The sequence below is a fragment of the Cavia porcellus genome, unplaced genomic scaffold (assembly GCF_034190915.1).
Source record: "Cavia porcellus strain 051 isolate PalLab524CR breed Dunkin Hartley unplaced genomic scaffold, mCavPor4.1 scaffold_22, whole genome shotgun sequence".
In the NCBI taxonomy this organism is placed as follows: Eukaryota; Metazoa; Chordata; class Mammalia; order Rodentia; family Caviidae; genus Cavia; species Cavia porcellus.
The window spans coordinates 16,452,377-16,469,067 of NW_026947505.1; the positions used below are offsets into that span (position 1 = coordinate 16,452,377).

Here is a 16,691-nt window from a genome sequence, read left to right on the forward strand (position 1 = left end):
TGTCTTCTTTAAAATAGCTGTTCATATAATTACAGATGATAAAATCAAACAAAACAGAATAAAACCATTCCAACTAATGAATGAAAACATTATAAGCCTTCAAAGCAATGTAATGGGGAATCATGGTTACCATAAAATCTTACGTACTCTTACCATTTCTTACGCTAGGGAAACTATACAGTATTTATACACATGAGTTTGATTTATTTCGCTTATGAGTATGGTCTCAAGCTACATCCATTTATTTATCAATGTGATCTTTCTTTATAGCTGAGTAGTACTCCATTATATAAAAACACCACATCTTTTTTATCCATTCCTCAGTTGATGGACATTTTGTTTGTTTCCAAGATCTAGCTATTACAAATTGTGCTGCTATAAACATGGGTGTACATATATCACTGTGGTATGATGTTTTCAGTTCTTCTGGAAATATGCCTAGAAGTGGAATAGCTGGAACAAATGGGACTTCCAATCCCAGCTTTTTGAGAAATCTCCAGACTGACTTCCACAGTGGTTGCACCAGTCCACACTCCCACCAACAGTGCAGGAGAGTTCCTTTTTCCCCACAGCCTCTCCAGCATTTGTTGTTGGTGGTTTTCTTGATCTTGGTCATTCTTTCTGGAGTGAGATGGAATCTCAGTGTGGTTTTAATTTGCATTTCTCTAATGCGTAATGATGATGAACATTTTTTCATGTATTTATTTGATATTTGTATTTCTTCATCTGAGAACTATGTATTCATCTCAGATGCCCATTTTTGGATTGGATCTTTGAATTTTGGGGGTCTGATTTTTTTAATTCTTTATATGTTTTAGACAGAAGTCCTTTGTCTGAGGGATAGTTCACTAAGATTTTTTCCCAGTTTGTAGGTTTTCTTTTCACTATGCTGGGGATTTCTTTTGACATGAAGAAACTTTTTAGTAAGACCTGATCCCAGTTATTGATTCTGGGAAGTATTTCCCATGCAGTTTGATTTCTGTTCATGAATTCTCTACCTACCCTATGTCTTCAAGATTTTTACCTAATTTGTTTTCCAACAGACTTAGTGTTTCTGTTTTAATATTCAGATCTTTGATCCACTTAGATTTCAGTTTAGTACATGGTGATAGGCATGGGGCTAGTTTTAGTTTTTGGCATATGGAGAGCCTATTTTTCCCGCACCATTTATTAAAGAGACTCGTTCTTCCAGTGAATATGTTTGGCCCCTTTATCAAAGATAAGGTGGTTGAGTGTGTTTGTAGTTGTGGTTGTATCTTCTAATCTATTCCATTGACCTTCAGATCTGTTTTTAATCCAGTACCATGTTGTTTTTTATTACAGTAGCTTTGAGGCATAACTTCAAGTCAGGGATTGTGATGCCTCCTGCCTTGCCTTTGCTGCTTAGAAATGCCTTTGCTGTTCTAGGTCTCTTCTGGTTCCAGATGAAATTTAGGAGTGATTTCTCTAGATCTATGAGGTATGTTGATGGTATTTTTATTAGGATTGCATTCAGTCTATGTTGGGAGAATGGCCATTTTCACAATATTTATGCGTCCTTTCCATGAGCAAGGGATGTCTTTCCATTTTCTGAGATACTCTTCAATTTCTTTTTCAGGGTATTATAATTTTCCTGTATAGATCTTTGACTTCTTTCATGAGATTAATTTCTAAGTATTTAGTTTTTTGGATGCTAATGTGAAGCGTGTGGCTTCTCTTATGTCTCTCTCAGTGATTTTGTTATTAGTGATTAGTAATGCTATTGATTTTTGAGTATTGACTTTGTGTCCAGCTACACTGCTTGATTTATTTATTATATCTAGGAGTCTTTCAATGGAGTTTTGGAGGTCTTCTTTGTAGAGTATAATGTCATCTGCAAATAATGACAATTTAACTTCCTCTTTTCCTGTCTTTACCCTTTTTATTTCTTTCTCTTGGCTAAGTACTCTGGCTAGTATTTCCAGTACTATGTTGAATACAAACGGTGATTAGGAACATCCTTGTCTTGTGCCTGATTTTAGGGTAAAGGCCTTCAGTTTTTGGCCATTTAATATAATGCTGGCTGTTGATTTGTTGTAGATGGCCTTTATCATATTGAGGTAAAGACCATCTATTCCAATTTTCTGTAAGGTTCTTATCATGAATGACTGTGGGACCTTATCAAAAGCTTTTTCTATATCTATAGAAATGATCATATGATTCTTACTTTTGGCTCTATTGATGTGGTAGATTACATTTATTGATTTACATATGTTGAACCATCCCTGCATTCCTGGGATGAATCCCACTTGGTCATGGTGTATAATCTTCTTGAGGATTTTCTGCATCCTGTTTGCCAATATTTTATTGAGGATTTTTGCATTTGTGTTCATTAGGGTGATTGGCCTGTAGTTCTCCTTTTCAGTTGGGTCTTTCTTAGGTTTTGGTACTAGAGTTATATTTGCTTCCAGGAATGACTTAGGAAGAACTGTTTCCCTTTTGATTTCATTGAAGAGTTAGAGGAGTGTTGCATTAAGTCTTCTTTGTATTTCTTGTAGAATTCCACAGTGAATCCGTCTGGGCTTGGGCTCTTTTGTGTAGGTAAGGACTTAATTGCATTTTCAATTTCATTAATAGAAATTGGGTTATTCAGCAGTTTTACATCTTCTTGACCTACCTTTAGTACTTCATATGTTTCTAAAAATCTGTCTATTTCTTCTGTGTTATCAAACCTATGAGAGTAGAGGTTTTTGAAATAGGTGTTGATGATCTTCTGTATTTCTATAGTCTGTAGTGCTTTAGACTTTTTCATTCCTTATTGCATGAATTTGAGGTTTTTCTCTCCTTTTTTAAATAAAGTTCGCTAGGGGCTTATCAATTTTATTTATTCTTTCAAAGAACCAACTCTTTGATTCACTGATTCTCTGGATTGTTTTCTTAGTCTCTACTGTATTAATAATTTCTGCTCTGATTTTTATAATTTTCTCCCTTATTTTGGCTTTGGGCTTGACTTGCTCTTCTTTTTCTAGATGTTTGAGGTGTAGCATCAGGTTGTTTATTTGTGTTCATTCTGTTTTCCTGATGTGGGAACTCAGTACAATAATTTTTCCTCTGAGGACTACTTTCATTGCATCCCACAGATTCCGGTAAGCTGTTATTTGTATTTTAATTTGCTTGTAGGTATTGTTTAATTTCTTCTTTAACTTCCCCTGTGACCCGCTGATTACTCAAGGGTGTATTATTCAATTTCCATGTGTTTGTGGATTATTCGCAGTTTCTTTTATCATTAATTTCTAGTTCCATGGTGCTATGATCTGATAGCATGCGTGGGATAATTTCAACTCTTTTGCATTTATTTAAATATGTTCTGTGGGATAATATATGGTCTGTTTTAGAGAATGTCCCATGTACTACTGAGAAGAATGTATATTTTGATGTTGTTTGATGGAACCCTCTGTATATGTTTAGAAAGTCCATTTGTTTACAGGTGTGATTCAGTTCTGTTATTTCTTTGTTGATTTTCTGTCTGGTTGATCTGTCCCTTGGTATCAATGGTGTGTTAAGGTCTCCTGTTATAATTGTATTATTGCTTGTTTAATTTTTCATTTCTGTTAATACTTGCTTCATATAGTTGGCTGCTCTGGAATTTGGTGCATATATATTGAAGATTGTTATCTTTTCCTCTTGAAGTTTTTCCCTAACTAGTATGTAGTGATCGTCTTTATCTCTTTGGATCATTCTTGGTTTGAAGTTCACATTGTCTGCAAACAGAATAGGTACCCCTGCTTTTTTTTGGGCGGGGGGTGTCCTGCTGCATGAAGTATTGTTTTCCATCCTTTGACTCTCAGTCTATGAGTTTCCTTTTGAGTTAGATGAGTTTCTTGTAGACAGAATATGGTTGGATGTTGTTTCTTGATCCATTCTGTCAGTCTGTTTCTTTTAATTGGTGAACCTAGACCATCTACATTAATGGTTATAACTGTTATATATTGGTTTATTTTTGACACATTATCTTTCTGCTGTTGCATCTTTATCTTTCCATTCTGTTTAATTGTCTGCCTTGCTTAGCGGTTTTTTTCCTGTGTATATCTAGAATCTTTCAGTATTCTTTGCCAGATTGGTTTGGTGATTACGAAGTTCTTCAGCTGTTCTTTGTCATGGAATATCTTATTTCTCCATCCATGTTGAAGGACAGTTTTTCAGGGTACATCAGTCTAGGCTGAAAATCATTTTCCTTTAGGATCTGAAATACTTCACTCCATGTTCTTCTGGACTTCACTGTTTGTGTTGAGAAGTCTGCTTGTGATTCTGATAGGTTTTCCTTTATAGGTGATGTGTCTTTTCTCTCTGACAGCTTTTAATATTCTACTTATGTTGGATTTCTGGGATGGTGATTATTATATGTCTGGGTATAGTTTTATTTTGGTTATGGCTATTTGGAGTTCTATATGTTTCACTAATCTGCATGTCAGTTTCCGTTCTCACGTTTGGGAAATTTCTAGCTGCTACTTCTATAAATAGCCTCTTGATATCATTTGTGTTGTCTCCTTCTTTTTCATTTATCCCTATCAATCTTACGTTGTTTTTCTTTGCATCATCTTGCAGCTGTTGAATTGTTATTTCCTGATTCCTTGTTATTTTTAAAAGATCTTTCCTTTCCTGTTCACTAGCTGCAATCTTATCTTCGAGGTCTGAAATTCTATCTTTACTTTCATTGGGGAGGTTTTGACAACTTTCAATGGAATTTTTGATTTCCTGTATATCTCTTTGAATCTGCTTTACATATTCTGTTTGTTTCTTATATTATTCACACAGGGATTCTATCTTTTTGCTTTGTTCCTCTAATTTTTAAACTATGTCTTCTTTAGATGTGTTCAGCATTTCTTTCATTACTTTTATTATTTCTTCTTTTACCTGGGAGATTATTTCTACTTTGAATTCCTTTAAAGCTTCCCAGAGTTGCTTCTTTATCTCAGTTGCTATTATTTCAGGTGTATGGCATATATTTTCTTCTATGTACATGTCTCCTAGGCCTTCTTGGGGTGGGCTGGAGGTTTGAGATTGCATTTTGGTCTTTCATTTTGTCATTTTCCTTTATTTCCATGTTTCAAGTGATGTTTCAAAGCTTCCTCTGGTTGTTTTGGAAATTGCCTCCTATTCCCTTGGCTCCTGGGACTGAATGGAGGTTGCTGAGCATGGTCCAGTCAGGCCCACAGGACCTCCTGTGCCACCTGGTATTCCAGGAACCTGAGCAGTCTCTTCACCACTGTGGGTGATGGTCCAAAGCTTTCCCCGGGCAAGCACCAATGTGCTGGAACTCACTGCATGTGCCCTCAGCTCCCCTGATTGAAGAAGGTTGCTGGTCTAGTCTAGTGGCTAGGCGGGTACTTAACCACTGGGAGCAATGATCTTAAAGTCTCCCCAGGCTGTGCTGTGCTGGTGCGCTGGAAGTCAATTCCCCTAGATTGAAAGAAGATCGTTGGGCGTGGCCAAGCTAGGCAGGCAAAACATGCAGAGCTCAGCCTAGTGTGGCTAAAAGCTGGGCGGGGACACTTCACTGCTGGGAGCAATGATCTTAAACTCTCCTGAGGCCCACACTGGGGTGCTAGAACTCACTTCCAGCAGCCCCAGTTCCCCGGATTGAAAACCAGAAATTTTCTTGTACTTGGATTTAGTCTGTTGTTGTGGACCTCAACTGTATATTTAAATTGGAAATTCTTGAGCTCTTCAGTTCCAAGATTTCTGTTGTATTCTTTTTCATGCTTTCTATCTCTTTGCTGAATTTCTCAGTTATATTATGCTTTTTTCTCAGTGTGTAATTGCACGTTAGTATTTCTTTGCATCTCATTGAGTTTTCTTAGAATAATTCTAACGAGTTCTTCATCAGGTATTGCATGAGTATCTCTTGGGTTCTGTTGCTAGAACATGATGTTCCTTTGGAGGTTCCATGTCACCTTGATTTTTTATGCTTCTTGTGTCCCTATGTTGGTATTTTTGCATCTGGCAGGATCAGTTGTCTCTACTACTTTTATAAGATGATTTTTGTAGTAAAAGGACTTCTCAGCTGGGGATGATGGCACATGCCTATAATCCCAGTACTGGGAATCTGAGGCAGGAGGATCACCACAAGTATGTGTGGGGACTTTCTCCTGAAGGTGTGTCATAGGGTGTTAGCTTGATAAGTGTGTTGGCTTTGTTCCAGTCAGATCCTTTGATATATCCTCCTTACAGCTTCTTTAGCTGTGTTATCAGTGCCTTTGGACATGGTGTGTGTAATAGCAGGGTTGCAGAGCCCATCCATCTCTGTAGACTTCACAGGGCTGGGGCTGCTCTCTTAGCCCAGGCAGGTGTGACCCACAGAGCTAGGGTGACCACTTGATGGCCAACCTGGCAGTGGGAGTCATGGCAGTGGAAATGTGGAGCTTGATGGCTATTACCTGGAACACTGCTAGGGTGAATTCTGTCCGTGGGGACCTCTACTAAATGGCTGTGGCACTGACAGGGGTGGGAGTATAAGAAATGTGTCTCCAGGTGTGTAAGGGTAAAGATGCTCGGGTGGGTGGGAGTTTCTGGCAATAGCAGTGGTGGTGCTGGGTTTGGGGGTATGTGGTGGTGGGGGGTATGCTCCTGGGCTCCTTTTGTGTCATGTCTTATTTACTTTTCTCGTTGCTGAGATAAAATACCCCATACCCAAAGTTAACATAGGAAAGGTTTATTTAGCTTGCACAGTTTATGAAAGAGGTTTCTGTCCATAATGAGGTGGCTTCAAGGCAGGGTTGTGTGGCAGGGAGGACTCACAGAGGAGAAACAGTTCATGGTGGGCCGAAGGTGACACCAAGTGCCAACCACAGCTCTTTCTGTCTCCTATAACTTATCCAGGCTACTTAGAGCAGGCAGCACTCACACCCTTAATCCTAATGCTTTTGCTCATAATATTGCACCATGGATCAATCATAGCGTCGCACACTTCAGATCCAGCCACCTCTGAAAAAGCCCCACCTATGACCTTGCAAGGCTTTGAGGGGACATCTAGACACAAGCCATAACAGGTGAGCCCTGCTTGCACTGGAGGTCTTGGGCAGCTGCAGAGAACACTGAAATGTGTGTTGCAGCAGATGAGTCTCCAGGTTCTGAAGGGTCAAGTACAATGAGCTGATGAGAGGTGTCCCTGACAACAACAGGAGGAGGTGATGGGTACTGAGAGGATGGGGGGCTCCAGGTTCCCTGGGACAAGCGCCTTGGTTTCACAGGTCTTGGGGATGTGCATTTTCTTCACTACTGAAGCACTTGCCTAGTGTAGTGCAGTGCACTGTGAGAGCTTGCACAGTGAGGTCACAGTTGCTCTGCTGGGACAGGTTGCCTTTGAGAGGCTGCAGCTGTCTGTACTAAAGTGGCAAGATGCCTGCTGGTTCCCAAGGATGGGACTGTGTAGCAGCTTCTGTCCCTTAGGGCAATATAAACTGTAACAGTGAAACTGTTTTCAAAATGATGGCACATGGCCTGGGCTCTGGGGACCGAGTAGAGACAATGTGAGTTCTCTCTCTGAAGCAGTTACCGTGCAGACTCCATTTGGCTCCCTAACTGGGCTCCAAGCCTGTGGCACCCCTGAAACTCAAGTATTGGTGGCAGCTGAGCCCATGTCACAGTTGCCATATACTTTGCTCCATTCTCTGCCACCAGCTGGATCTCTCTGTCTTACAATGCGCCCATCTCTCCTTTGTTGAGGTCCAGTGCTCCCTCCCCAAAAAGCAGGTTCTCATTTGTGGTTTGGGTTCTTCTCTGCGGAGGAAGAGGTAATTAAGAGACGCCTCTCTTTGGACTTCCTGCAACCTCTTTTTAACTATGTTAAGCATATTTTATTTCTGCATCCAACCATTCCTATAGTTGCAATCTTTGAGGGACTGAAAGTGTGCATTGTTAATTTTGCTAATTCTTGCTCATGATGGCTTGTGTTTTATGATTTTTGACTATGCATTCATGTTTCTTGGAATTCTAAGGGTGAGAATCATTTGAAAATTTGGTTCAAAGTTAATGTGTTAGAAAAGATTGACAGGTACTTCTGCATGGGGGCTGAAGTTTTGTTTTGGGGGTACTTGGGCCGTGAAAATAACATGGACAACATGTTTCTGTTTGTGGTTTGTTCTCTTTTATGTGTGATGTTGGGGACCAAACCCAGTACCTCATACATCCTAGACAAGCACTCTACCACTGAGCTACATCTCCAGCCCACAGCTGCATTTATCTGAATCCCAGTGACAGGGGCACTATGTTAAGACTTCTTAGGGCCCTGTTTTTAACTTCCCTCTTTTCCAAAAATTAACTCAAAGTATTTATGAAAAATCTTTCTGCAGAGAAGACTTTTTCTCAACTCACTCATAAAGGAGCTACTTTTCAGATCCAGTTAGTCCTTAATAGTGTGGCCTACAAAAGATGAAAGTCTAAAAGCATCAGAAATATACAGATAACTCCAGACAGAAGCCAGCTTTCTTTGTGTCAGCGCATAATGTACAAATGGCACCTCCTAGGGAAGGATGAATTCTAAAAGGGCACTTGTTCCTATGAGTTGATTCACCCCCAAGGAACTGAGTGTTGGTTAAAAATCACCTCATTTTTTACCTTGACCATGAGCTCTTGTGCAGGGCACGACTTTATCAGTATGTGTGGAGAACTGTGTCAGCTTTAGTGTTTACTTATCTTTTGGATTTGCCCTTCCCATAGATTTAGGTCTCTTATTAGTACTTTACCTTTTTGCCCAGGCTCAGACATATATTTAAAACACTTCTAAAATACATTATAGGGGCTGGGGATTTAGCTCAGTGGTGTAAGCACCTGCCTGGTAAGTGTGAGGTCATGAGTTTGATCTGTCTGTCTATCTATCTATCTATCTATCTATCTATCTATCTATCTATAGTATACATCATTTCCAGGTATTACATCCTAGAAATTCTCCCAATAATTCTATCAAAATACGGGAAATAATAGTAATATAATTCATTTTCAGTCTTTGCACTGAGCTACATTCTCAGCCCTTTGAAAAGTATTTTTTTTGTTTGTTTTGTTTTTAATTTTGAGACAAATGTCTCATGAAATTGGTAAGTTGTTGAAGCTGGGCTTGAACTGTTACCCCTTTGTCTTGGCCTCTCAGCGAGCTGCAATTACAGGACTATGCTATATGCCTGGCTTTGTGCCTTTCTTTTATTCTTTTGACAGATATTTCATAAAGAAGGCTTTTTGAATCACTTTTTGAGTCAAAAACCAAAATGTAATGGTACACAAGGCAGACAAAGTACCTGCCTTCATAAAGTATGTATATTTGAATCAGTCTCTCGTTTTCTGGGTGTGTTTTTCTTCTTAGCAGTTACTCTTTTCAGAAAGAATTTCCTCTGGAGAAAGTGGAATTATAGGACTAATAGTGTAACAACCTTAGATTTGTTCTCCTCAGTGTTTCTCAATATGTAGAATACATTTTTGTGCCTTGAGGATCTACATGAAACCAAAACAAAGGATGATCCTTTGCCAGTACCACCTTCTATTGTACATCTGTTTGGAATAAACGAGGGACCATCCCTCTCAGATAGTCCATTTTCCAAGTGGAGGAATTTGTTTTCTTAGGAACTGCCACATTGCAGTTCCAGGATCACTATTCCAGTCCTGATGGCTATTTAATGCACCAGCCAATTAGCTTCGTCTGTGCAAATATCCCAAGCAAACCCCATCTAATTCTGGGATCGCTTTTCTAATTTTCCCCTTGGTACTTTTATTCAAGTTTCTTTTGCTGCTGCTATTCTAGCCATTGATGGGTTTTCACCACTACTGGCTGAAGCCACTTACAAATTATGGCCAGCAGCATGGTGGGTCAGAGAACATGGCTTTTGCTGCCACGCCACCTCAGAGAGTATCTATGGTCTTGTGGGGCATTGCTGTTTGTCCAGCGAAGCCCAGTGCTATTGCTTCAAGGCCATTTTGCCCTCCCCGCCCCCACATCTAATCACTGGAAGTACAGAGCCCCCTTGTAGTCACTGTCTGGAAAAGAGCTGGGCAAGGACAGGTCAGCAGCACTGGACCGCAGCCCAGGGTGGGCGGGGAGGAGTGCACACCAGTCTTACTATAGAAGCTTGAGGTTTTTGTCTCAGTCATTTTCCATCACGGAGCATCTGCCTGCTCCTTATGATAGGGGGCTTCAATCTTGTTGCCCTCGGTTCCCAGGGTCTGTGAAAGACCCTGGAACTGTCTTTTGACCTCTCTAAGCCTTTACCCAGTGACAACTGGACACATCTCAAGCCCCTGTAACCTTTCCTCATCACTGAGAATTGAAGTGAAGCAGATCTTTTTCTAAATGTCTTCTGGGATTATTTCCCTGTTTGTTTATTTATTTAAATTTTTTTTAGACAGAGTCTCACTATATGCTCCAGGCTGGCCTCCAGCTCACTATGTAGCCCAGTGTGGCCTCGAACTTGATGAGACCCTACTGGCTCAACCTCCTGAATGCTTGGATTACAGGACTGCACTGTACACCTAGTTTACTTTCTTACTTTCATTAAAATGATGTGTTAAGTGGATATTGTATATTAATAGAAAACTATTTCCTCTTCATAGTCCGCATGTACTCAAAGATGGCAGAGGCTAAGTAGAGTCTCTGCTGTGAGAGGTAGTGAGAATTTGAAGGCAGAGACTGGAACAAGGCATCTTGGCTCCCTTTACCGGATTTATCATCTACTAGACTGAGACTGTAGGCCAGCAGGTGTGACATATTGTTCACCATTGTACACCTACGGCTTGGCATTAGTCTCGGTATATAATATCATTCAGATTATTAAACTGAAAGAGTGTGCCTTTACTGCACCCTTTCCAAATGTAGTCTTCCTGAGATTTTTACTAGGTCTCCTTTGTTTCTGTTTTCAGTTCTAGGGAGCAATTGACCCCAAAATGCCATAGGCAGCAATTGTGGAGACCCGGTTCCTGTCAAAGTGATCACCATGCTCCTGCCTCTCCTGACATCAAGCCAGATGAAGCAGCAGTGTGTTTGGGGCACGACTCCAGCTACTATTGAGGAAAGACCTCAGTAGGCAGGCTGGGGATGCTGGACCTGTTACTAGTGTCCCCCCCAACCCCACCCGGCTTTTCAAAGGAGATTACCATCACTTTCTGTTACTTAGATGGAAAAGGGTCCTTGGTGGTGTTTTTAATGGAAACCCTGTGGAAAGTGTTCTGTAGATGGGAATGAAAGGAGTTGCTCAAGGGAAGTCTCTATGACATTAGAACAGGAAAGCCTGCATCTGTGGTAAATTGTTGACAAAGATGGCTGCACCCAGGCTTTCTCAGCATGTAGTCCACAGTTCCTAGCAAGGGGAGAAGTCTGTGATCCTTCTTTTTGGATTATGGCTGCCCTTCTGACTTGCTCTGAGCAACAGAATGGGACATGTGATGTTGCATGACTCTTGGGCCTAGTCTTTGTAGGCCTTGTAGCTTTTATTTTTATCCTCTTGGTAGCCAGGTGCCACGTAAAAAGTGTGGGTTATCCTTCTGGAGAGGTCAACAGAATGAGAGGGAGGAGTTGAGAGGAGTGTGTGCACATGTGCATGTATGTACACACAGAGACAGTACAGAGGAGGTAAGGGTTTATGTGGCTGAGAAATTACGTCCCTCAGTTAACAGACTTAGTCGCTTTCTTGTTGCTGAGACACAATACCTCTTACCAACAAATTAAAAGAAGAAAGGTTTATTTTGGCTCAGAGCTTCAGTCCATGGTCAGCTGGCTCTAAAGCAGAAACAGCATGGGAGAAGGATGTGGTAGAGGAAAAGCTGATCACATCATGGAGGATAGGAAGCAATGAGAGGGGAGGAGGTCGGAGGGACGTATACGCTTCCGGGTCAGGTCCCCTGTGACCTACCTTCTCCAATCACACTCTACCTCCCAACAGCATGTTTAGCACATTCCTAATAGCATCCTTTTGATACAGTCACATGAGACTTTTGGGACCATCTTGGATCTAAATCAACAAAAACCAGCACCAGTTGTGAGATTAAGAAAGAGAGATGCCGACAGGGATGCTGAATTGGTAATAAAGGGAGTTAAGGGGCCCTAGGTAAATTTCTAGTGCACACTGTCTAATTGACTGGCTTTGCCTGTAGAAGTGCCCAGGATTGAGAGGGGCAATGCCATTTGTAGGTGAGGACTGTTAGGTCTAGAATCTAGACCTCTGTTTGGTTCTCTGTGTCAGTCCTTGCCTGTTACTATCATCTGGCTCATGGGAAGACCCAGTCTTGTTTTTATCAGTTTGTTTTCCTCAGGATTAATGTCCTGCCCTTGAGCTGCCTGTATTCCTGGCAGTGTTTCGGCTGCCTGCGTCTGAGGATATCACCAGCTCAGGACTTTGTCCTCCTTTCTGCTTTTCCTCCTTGTCTCAGCCCTGTTATCCAGCTCTGCCTGCCTGGACTACCACCTGTTGTTTCCTGACACCTCCAGCACCATATTTCATCTGTTTTCTTCACATCCTTAGAGTTCCTGGAAGTTGATTTTTCATACTGTCGGTTCCTTCCAGGTCCTCACTGAATCTGCTCATTCCATGTTGGGGCCAGGCAAATGTATGGTCACACCACAGGGTCTTACTCTTCCACACAATAGCCTTTGCATATCTGGTTACAACCTTCCAATTACCTTCCATGATCTCTTTAGGCTAAATCTTTCTGGCTTCCATACTCTCAAGATCACCTATTTATGGATATAATTTAGCTTATTAATAGTCTTTTTAAACTTTTGTGTAAAAGTGACTCACATGTGTCAACAGAGAATATATAAGGGTATAATTTCCTTTAAGGGCATTATATTTTATTACTTATGCCCATTTGTGTCTTTTTATTTTGCCTTATTTTGGTTTTTCAAGACAAGTTCTCATCAACCTAATTGTCCATTAACTGAGGAATGGATAAAAAAGTGGTATTTTTATACAATGGAGTACTACTCAGCTATAAAGAATGATCACATTGAAATATTTATAAATAAATGGGTGCAGCTTGAGACCATACTCATAAGCGAAATAAATCAAACTCACATGTATAAATACCGAATAGGTTCCCCAGTGTAAGAAATGGTAAGAATACATAAAAGTATGTAGTAAACATGATTCCCCATTATATTGCTTTGAACCTTATAATGTTTTCATTAATTGGAATGGTTCTATTCTGGGTTGTTTGATTTTATTGTCTGTTATGATATGAACAATTATTTTGAAGAAAACAAGACAATATAATAGCTAGTGCTGATATAATATCATCTTATTTTGAAGTCCCATGAAACTTTTGTTCTTCTGTCTCCATCAGTTTATTATGTTGTATGTTATTGGATTTTATTAAATGTGATAATATAAACAAATTTTTTTATAGACAAGGAGATAATATAGAAACCATTGTTCGTTTCCTGTTAGTTGGTTCTAAATACCCTGTAATACTTTCACTCTCTTGAATGGTTTTACACTGTCATGTTGTGTTTGATGCTATAATATACGAAGTTATACTCAAATATTTCAAGGAAAGAGACACTATGGTAGCTACTGTTATATTGGGTTATCTTGTGGTGAAACACTATGTTGCTTAAATTGTTATGTTCTGACTTGTGTTATTAATTTTTTAAATAATAATAATAATAAAAGATAGGGTTTCACTACATACTTTAGACTGGTCTTGAACTCACCATGCAGCCCAGGCTGACCTCCAACTCATGATGATTTTCCTGCCTCAGGCTCCTGAGTGCTGGGACTACAGGCATGCGCCACCACATCTGGTTTATTTTTGTGAATCTATGGCTTTGTGCATGCTAGGCAAGCTCTGTCTGACTGAACTACATCCCTAGTCCTTTTCCTTTTGGTTAGAATCTTATGACGTTTCCCAGACAAGCCTCTGAATTTTCAGTCTTGCCTCAGTCTTCCTAGTAGCTGAAAGTATGGGGATGCTGTACAGCTGGGGTCTTAAATGTCCCTGAAAAGCTCATGTATTGAAGCTTTGATTGAGTGCTAATGGTGCTATTAGTTAAAGGAAATCAGGTTACAGTAGGAGGTCCTAGAAGGAACTATTGGGGTCCTCCAGCCTCCTCCTTTCTTTTTGCTTCTTGGCTGTCATGAGGTAAGTAGCTCTGCTGCACTGTGAACCCTTGCCATGATGTTCAGCCTTGGAATAGGGCCAAAGACTGGGTCCAGCAACCAGCGTCAGAAATCCTTAGCAAAAATAAGTTTCTTCTTAGAAGTTGTTTTTCTTAGTTATTTTGCCATGGAACACACACATATACAAATTCCCAGCTTCTCTTTCTTTCTCTCTCTCTTTTTTTTCCTGTCTTCCCCAGAGCTGTGTGTAATCAGGATCTACTTTTGGTTAGCACCCTTTTACAGTCAGCATATGGGACTGCTATCAAAGGAATCAACAAGTTAAGGACTTAGAAAATGTGCACTGCATGCAGCACACAATAAAGGCTAGGTGCTTTTGTTTTTATTATTTATCAGAAGAATGTTAGCAAATCACTTGTCTTCTCGCTCTCTTTAACTAATGACAATAGCCACCCTACCTTTTTCATAGGGTATTGTGAGGTTCAAATGATAAAATATGTGATTGTGTTTTGGTACTTGAAGAGCGTCATGCACACAGAAATGATGGTAGCTGAGATTTCGTTTGACATTTTATTTTTTTTTTTAACTGGATCCTGTTAAATTGTCCAAGCTGGCCTCAAACTCCTGATCTTCCTGTTTCAGTGTCCTAAGTGTTGGGATTACAGCTGTAGACCACTTTGCCTCGCCAACATGCTTAATTTTACAAAAGGTTATGTTTAAAACAGAAAAGGAGATAGGCATGGATAGGATCACTACATATCTCAGTAGAAGTAGGAGGCAAAGGAGAAGTCAAGCGTGGTGGATGCTACCTGCAGTGACCTGGCCACCCTGTCACCAGTTTGACAGGCAAAATGCTCAGAACCAATGTCATAAGTGGCCTAATTGCACAAAAGAGAAATCGGGAGGGAGGGTGGTGTGTGCAAGTGTGCATGCGGCCACAGGTTTGATTCAGGCCCCAGCTCAGGTTTCCCCAGTTGCCTCTTGAGCTCTGCCTGGAATTGCAATCCAGATTCCCAGGCCTGGAGAAATGCTGCTCCCTTTTCGGGTCGAGCATCGAGAGGCCTTTCCTCTACAGGGCTTCCCCACGCCCTCCCGGGCCTCGCACAGGAAGAATAAATGGCCCCTGTTCAGGGCTTTTCTATGAAAGCATTTCTTTCACTTCAGACCGAGGGGAACCCAGTTTCCCCTTTTCTGTGTCTCCTAGACTTAACTCTACGGTCCGCCACCGAACCGAGTCAGTGAATGCACTTTGAAGAAACAACTTTTAGAAGTTGGGAGGGCATTTAAGGCCAGGCTTGGCAGGCGCGAGGCCGCGCACACACATTAGCTGTCCTTCCGGGCGCCTCCGCTGGCCGAGCGAGTCCCTGCAGCGCCAGGAACCCGGGGCGTTGGGGGCGAAGTGGAGTTCCGCAAATCCTTCGGGACCCCTGGCCACAGGCGCGGGGGCGGGGCCGGCCGGCGCAGGGCAGGGGGTGTGGCCACTCAGCGGGGCTTCCCGCGGCGGGCCGGCGCGCGCCGGGCGGGGGCGGGGCTTCCGCCGCGAGGGGGCGGGGCTGCACGCCGAGCTAGCCGACGGCCCCAGCCGGGGAATTTCAATTTGAAACCGAGCGGAGGGAGGGGAGGAGAAGGAGGAGGAGGAGGCGGCGCGGCGGGCCGACGGCCGGGACCGACCGGAGTGGGACGGGTCCCACGGGCGGGCGGGCGGGCGAACCAGTTACCGAGAGCCACAGCGGCGGCAGGGTAAGGAGCGAGCAGCGCGCGGCGTGGGTGGCAGCCCGGCCTCTGAGGCGCTGCGGCGCGGCCCGGGTCGCCTCAGGCTGCACGGACGCGGGTCCTGGCAGGAAGCGGCGGCGGCGGCGGCGGCGTGGGGTCTGTGGCCCCTGCGCGCTCCCCTCGTTCCCGCTGGGCCTGCGTCCTGCTTCCTTCCCCGCGGGACGTTGGGGGCCTGCAAGCACTGCGTTGACCCGGAGCCCGGCTTCATCCCGGGCGGCGGCGCTGCTAGGATTGGGCAGCAGCGACACACCGGCCCCACGCGCACCCACTGCCCCCGTGTGCGCGCCGCCGAGTCCTCGCGCGTCGGTTCCTCGATCGATTCGCAGATCCCCAACCTAGGCGGCTTTCCGGGCTCCCGCGCCTGGGCACAAGGTGGGAACCAGGCGATGGGAGTGCAGTGGGGACGCGCGACCCCGTCCCCAGCGGGAGACCTCGTGGTCCCCACAGCTCGCTGGTGCGGGGGCGGCAGGCACCCTGCTTTCCCCAGATGCAGCCCCCTGCAGGTCAAGCTTGCTTTGGTGAAGCGCTGTCGCTTAGAACGAGATTTTTGGGGAGAGAGAGGTCGCTGTGTGCAGCCTTCTCTCCAGACCGAGGTCGCGCTGCAGTAATGACCCTGTCATAGAAAGGCCTCCCCCTTTTTTCAGAGTCCTGGGTGGGCGAAAGGGAAAGTGGATTTATTTTTTTCCCGAATCACATGTTTCCGCAGGTTTTTGGACTTGCATCTGAAATACCATGTGTATGTCTGCCAGGTGTCTTGTTCCTCTGGTGCCTGTTATTAATGCTTTTTTAAAACACGACTTTACAGTTTACCTTTTTATTTTGTTCAGCCCTCTTTGTATTTACCTGTTTTTTTTTTCTTTTTGT

General features: G+C 42.7%; 1 protein-coding gene across 2 annotated transcripts in view; it reads left to right on the plus strand.

The window, feature by feature from the left end:
- Positions 1-15,654: 15,654 nt before the first annotated feature.
- Epb41l2 (erythrocyte membrane protein band 4.1 like 2) overlaps positions 15,655-16,691 on the plus strand; it is a 181,447-nt gene continuing 180,410 nt past the window's right edge. The window contains exon 1 of one of the 2 annotated variants that reach the window (XM_023564522.2): positions 15,655-15,794. The gene's annotated coding sequence lies outside the window, so the exon portion shown is untranslated. Of the gene's footprint in view, positions 15,795-16,011; positions 16,200-16,691 lie in introns of those variants that run through there. The other variant, XM_023564521.2, reaches the window with a different exon arrangement.